The sequence below is a fragment of the Taudactylus pleione genome, unplaced genomic scaffold, assembly GCF_031769625.1.
Source record: "Taudactylus pleione unplaced genomic scaffold, aTauple2 ptg000428l, whole genome shotgun sequence".
Lineage (NCBI taxonomy): Eukaryota > Metazoa > Chordata > Amphibia > Anura > Myobatrachidae > Taudactylus > Taudactylus pleione.
In genome coordinates, this window is record NW_028284830.1 from 1,255,606 (window position 1) to 1,262,338 (window position 6,733).

A 6,733-nucleotide genomic window follows, 5' to 3' on the forward strand; every position below is an offset into this window, starting at 1 on the left:
CTCAGGCGCACAGAGAATGCTTCTTTGTAATCCTTAGGTAAATCCATGTCGCAAACTCCACAAACACAGTAAAGATGAATAACCTAAGTCACAGGTTCTCAAACTCTTTCCACAGGACCCCAAACAGTGCATGTTTTCCAGGTCTCCTCACAGGAAAACATGCACTGTTTAGGGTCCACCTGTGGGTTTTTTTTTTTTTTTTTAAATGTGTTCGTGAGTAATGAATACACCTGTGCACCTGCTGGGTGACGTGGAAAACATGACCTGTGTGGGGTCCTGAGGACTGAGTTTAAGAACCACTGACCTAAGTGAACTATTCTAACACAGACGGTCTCTACTACAACATGTGTCTTTTGGGGGCAGATTCCAGCTCCTTACAAGCCGTGTTAGGACTCCGTTGAGGCAGCATGCCAGAACCACATACAGCTACTGCTCTTTGCACAGTCTTATATTTATCTAAGCTGAAAGGGTCACACCTTGAGTTGAACATGCCTACCACCTCTGGTAGTAGAGGACAGTGCCCATAAACTATGCTCTTGTCCCAGTAACCAATGCAAATGGAAGGAACACCAGCCCCTTCCAAAACCGGATAAGGAAGCTACAATGGGGGTATTCTCCCAACTCAAACCTCAAAAGACGACAAATAAAAAAAATTAAAAAAAAAAATGAAATTTCCAGGAATGCCAACTTATTCCTTCTCTACTTGGCTGAATTAGTCAATAGCTGCCTTGAATTTTGAGAAAAACAGTTCAATGTGCATTGCGAAGACATTTGCTACTACACGGAGCATTGTCAGAATAACTTGAGCGCCGTGCAGTGGTTCTGACACTACCTTCCTGCATGGGATCAGGACATAAAGCTGCATACACACGTAAAGATTTTCTATCCAACTAGTTGATTGGTTGGAATTAAAATCTGGTAAGGTATGAAAGCAAATGACAATCAGCAATTTGATCCCAAACGCCGAAAAATGGACAAAAACTGTTCTTTGAACAAATTGTTTAGATCAAACATTTAACAAAAACTTGTCTGACAACTATTTTCATCTGTTTTCTGGCATTTAGGAGCGAATTGCTGATCATCAGTTACTCCCATACGTTACCAGATTTTTATTCCAACCAATGAACTACTTTACGTGTGTACTAAGTTTAACATTCTACAATAGTCAGCGGGGCCATGCTGCCGAATGCAGCATGGCACCCACTGTCGCTCCCAGCATCAGCAAGTACGCACTTGCCAATGCCGGCACCCCGCTGGGTCCAGTCACTAACGAGATCAGTACACACTAGACACAGTCAAGTGTGTACCGGCCTTAAAAGTAAAAACCCTGCAAGCCATGTGCATCACGGTGGGCGCCCTGTGTCCCCTATGGATTCCGAAGAAAATAAATTTAACCAGTTAAGAGCATAATTCTCCTTTTCTTCTTCATACTATAGGGAACACAGGCTCCTTGGGACAGAGTGGGTGCTACCATTAGGTAGCAATAATTATTTTGGGGTGAGCGTTTGGGCGTGGGGCCCCCGGAGTTGCTCTGGCTGGGCCTTTATCAGGGCATCACCACTTAATTCACATAGATACTTTTTCATCACCCTTCTATTTCTTTGTTCATTATTTATGTAATTTTAAGTCTTTCTCAATATATTAACACTTACTGATTATCTTTACACATCACTATCGCCTTTTTTCCCTTTTTGTGTGATGCGCTGGGGATGGTCCTTGGCTGGATTATTTTGGGGTGCCTTGCACCTCGGACGTGAACCCCTTAATGTTAGGGATGCCGGCATAGAGGCACCTTGGCCCGGCGCTTAATCATATATTTGCCAATGTGTGCTACTAATACCTCTGAATTTCTATTATGTAGGATTCAAGTATTTTTGTTGACATTGCTGCAGTGTGGTGGAGGGAATATTCCTTTTTTTTCTGTGGTCCTTGGGACAGCCCAAACCTATCCCGCCTAAGGGAGGGGATGCTCCTGAACTGCGCTGAAAGCCCTTTGCCAAAAAGCCGTGTCCGCGGTAGCGAAGGTGTCAAAGGCATAGAACTAGAGGAACGTATGAGCGAACAACCACGTAGCCACCCTACAAAGCTGCTCAGCCAAGACACCGCAGCAAGTTGCCCAATATGTACCAGACCTAATGGAATGAGCAGTCACCACAGACTGGGTAGGAAGAATTGCCGCAGCGGAAGCGTGACAGATATGCCAACTAGTCCAAAGAAGCCTCCTCCAGTGAACAAGAAGGTGCACGAAAAGCAGGGACCACGATTTCTTAGTTCATGTGAAACTGAGAAACTACCTTAGGCAACCCAACCGAGTAGGGAGAACGTCCCAGTCCAAGTGAAAGTCCAGAAATAATGAGCGACTTGACAGCTCACCCAAGACTGACACAATAGCCAGTAAGAACATTGTCTTGCATGTAAGCCAACGAATGTCCACAGCTCAAAGGGTGATGGCTGAAAAGCCTGAAGCACCAAAGACAAGTTCCAAGGAGCCAAAAGGAAGAACAATAGGGGTCTATACTTGGAAAACACCCTGAAGGTCAGGCATTAGCGCAATCGGTCTCTGGAAGAGGACAGAAAGTGCGAAAACCTGCACTTTCAAAGAAGAGAGGCGGTGGCCCAAATCTAGACGGACCTGTAGAAGAGAGAACCCAAGAGAGACCAAACACTCTGGAATTAAAATTCCTGGCAAAGCACCAAGCGATGTCTGCCAAACCTGGTTATAAATTCTTTGCAGACGAAGGCTTACGGGCATTTAGCATAGTACGACTAACCAACCTGGAGAAACCCCTAGATCTCAAGAGCCACGCCGTCACAGCAAGACGGGCCAGATCCGGATGGAAACACGGGCACTGAGACAAGATTCGGCTGCAGATTAAGATGCAGCGGAGTGTCGATGGAGAGGTCAAGGAGATATACATACCAAGCTCACCATGGCCAATTGGGGGCAACCAGGATGACCATTCCAGACTTCAACTTTAACCTGTGGAGGACCCACTGAATCAACAAGATTGGCGGGTCGATGTACAACAGATTGAACTCCCACCGGACTGCCAAGGCATACGTCTGAAAGGCTCCCAGATCCTTGGTATAGGAGCAGTACTTTGGCAGCTTGTGGTTGAGCCGAGACACAATCAAAACAACGTCCGGTGAAAAACTAGGTGCTGAAAGACATTTGGATGAAACGTCTATTTGCCTGAGTGGACATCCCGGCGGCTGAGGAAGTCCGCTTCCCAAATCTGGACTCTGGGAATGACTACTGCTGCTAGAGCTGGAAGATAATGCTTTGCCCAGATGAGAATGAGACTCACCTCCTCCTTTACCTCCTTGTACCTGGACCATACAATGCTGGAGGAGCGGCCGAGAGCTTTGAAGATTGCTTGCAATTCCAGAATGTTGATCGACAGCGGCTCTCAGAAGCTGTCCAATGACCCTGGAAGGTTTGTTGACAGGTTACTGCCCCCCACCGTGAAGCCTTGCATTGGTAGTGAGGAAGACACAGTGCTGACTACAAAAAGGGACAGCCCTTGTCTAAGTGGGGCACCTAGACCACAAAGGGCACAGCTAAACCTCCTGAGAGAGGACAATTGCTTGCTCAGATCGCTGGATTCAAAAGCCAGAGTGCTAACCTTTACACCATGGAACCAGTCATGAGCTGCCAATGGGATCTGTTTCACTGGGACAAAACCACCATCTGAAGTGGCCGGGAGTGAAACTGGGCATACTCCAACATGTCGAAGGTGGAGACTAGAGAGTCCAGGATCTGCACGCAAGAGTGTACAGTGATGACTTAAGAACTTGCAAATTTTGGCTTGTAAGTCCCAAAGCTTTTCTGGCAGGAAGACCCACTGAACCCTAGACTCTAGCAAGGCCCCCAGAAGGTACATCTCCTGCGACAGAGACAAGGAGGATTTTTTCCCATTGATGATCCCTCCGTGGGACTGGAGATCAGATATTGAGAGACTGTGTTGCTGAGAACGGATGGAGACCAGGCGAGGATCAAAAGGCTGCCTAGAGAAGGAAGAATTCCGATACCTCTGCAGCATAAATGAGCAGCAATGATAATCGTGAGACCGAGGGGCTGTGGAAAGACCAAATGGCAATGCACAATATTGGAAATGCTCCTCCTGGACAGCAAAACCTGAGGAAGCTCCGGTGGCTGAGCCATATAGTAACATGCAAACAGATATCCAGAATGCCTAAGGAGACCATTAAATCCCCTGGCTCCAGTGCTAGAATTGTGAAATGTAGAGAAGAGGTGAGCTCTCTGAGACAGAGGAACTGGAACTATTACTTAGGAGGTCAGCAGGGAGCAAATAGACTCCCTCAGTGCTTCTGCTTTGCCTAGATCCACTTGAAAAACATTGGTTCAGGGGCTGCTCCTGAAAGGTTAGGGCGTAGCCCAGGGAGAAACCACCTTGCACCCAGGCATCAGACATGGTCGCCATCCAGGTCTTGGATAACAGCAGAAACCAGCTAATCTCCCAGCCAAGCTGGAGGCACGTTTCGGCAAGTGGTAGGACATCTGGTAGACCAGGGCTGTTCAGTTCAGGGCTTGAATCCTTCAAAGTGTAACCCTGGAAACTTTGGAAAGGCCGGCCTTTCCCTGCAAACAGAAGGAGCGAAAATTAGAAGTTTGCAACCAAGGAGCCGCCGCAGAGGGGAGGTAGTCTTTAACACCACCACCGTGGCTACAATCTTGTCCAAATCTGGACTAAAGAGAATGTCTCCTTGTACAGAAGAGCCTTTAGAGCGTCTGTCAGCACAACAGGACAAAGCCAGAGGACTCACTTAGCAGCTACCGTGGATGCAGACACCTTGGCAGTTAGGATACCAGTATCTATTGCCACCTCTCTGCTGTATTCCAGTAATGCCAATAGCAAATTCCACTGTGTACCCGAGCTGAGGCCCTCCTGACGGGTGTCTGTTCAACCTGCGATGGCTTTAGCCACCCAAGTGGAAGCCAGGGCCATATAAATAACTTTGAGGGAAGATTCCAACTTCCTATCCTTAAAAGCTGTTGTATTTGGAATAGGAAGGAGTGTTCTGCACTAGGCAGACAATGTCATCCACCTGAGGAGACGACTTTCATTTTGTCTGATCCACAGCAGAGGTTAGAAAGAGGCAATGCGCTTTGAAACCTGGAAGCACCTATTTGGGTGGTGCCTCCACTGGAAGGTCCAGTAGCTGCTCAGAAGATGGGAATTCTGCCAAAACCTTCCTCTGATGCTTGATAAACCAGAGTACTAGCTTTAGGCACCTGCACAACATCCTAGGATAGCTTTAACCACCTTAAAGCAGAAAACAAATGTTAATACTCCAAGCGCTTCACGAGTATGAGAATAATGCTGCAAAGGTGCTGAGTGTTCACCCACAAAGACACTCCAAATAGATAGACAAATATATAGGTGCACTCTGCGCAGAAAACTCAATAGGGAATGAATTTAAAACAAATGTTGTTCAATTGATAATACAAAATTAATTGTTGATATCCCCACCAGATGCAAAATTCTTGAATCGGTCTTTTAGAATGAAATAAACGAATAAATAGAGAAAAAATATATACAAGTCCAATGTCACCATAAATGAATAAATCCAATTTAAAAAAAGTTTCTTTATAATAACATTGTAAACGTTTTTTTTCTTATAGTACACTGGTCTGCCCAAAGTCACATAAGCCACTCAATTTCCTCTTCAAACACTATGGTACCTCTTGTTCCTCAAATATAAAAACAAGGGAAAATCGCAATAGTGTGATACAGTAATTTTATTTAGAGTGACAATTTAAAAGTGATTAAGAGGCTGCGTACCAGACAAAAGGGTGTATAAAAACACCATCAAGCATTTGTAGAAACCATAGGGTACCTCCTGGGATCAAGAATCCACCCACTGCACTTTTTGGTCTGGATCAGCTCCTCCTCTACCATCCACCATCTCCGCTACACCTATCTGTGATAGAGAGTCCTCCAGGATAGAAGGTCTCAGCATCTGAAGCCTTGGACATAACGTCCTTGTGAGTTGAGGAAACCAGAGTTTGAAACATTACCAGATGGGCGTAGAACTCTCTCCTTGAGGGTCTGCGTCTGGAAGTGTGGTCCCTATCAAGCATCTTCTGAAAAGATAGACATCTGCGCTAATGCAAGTACTGCATCCATGGCAGCGGGCTGTAAGGTACCCCGAGACTACTACTTGGAGGGAGCTGGGCCCCTGAAGGGATACTAGAAGGTGGATCCAGCCTTGTGGTTGCCAATCCATTAGCCAACAGCAACATTACCTGTTAAAGCGGTAGGCCAAGCCGGTTCCTGGGAAGGAGTCATGGCCGACTGACCACCTGGTTGCGACACATGGGACACGTAGTCCAGAGCCTAAGGAGGAAATACAGTGGTACTGCAGTTAAACACTGAAGCACCCCCATTCCTGGGTGCCTTGTCCTTGGAAGACATGGTATAGGAGGGCAGTCCCCCCCACACACCAGCCAAGTAAACTATTGTGTGTAATAAAAAGGGGAAGTGCAATGAATGTGACCCTACCACAATATGTGGGGCTAACAGAAGAGGGTTTACTAAACTGCTCTAAGCGGTCAGAAAGAAAAAATAAAAAGGGGGAAAATAAACTGTACTCCTAAACACAATTACATGCACAGAAACATTCAATGCTGTAACAATGGGCAGTTAATGCTCAACAATCCAACCCCTACGCAGCAGGAAGCTTCGTGTACAACCTGACCTTCGGAGCC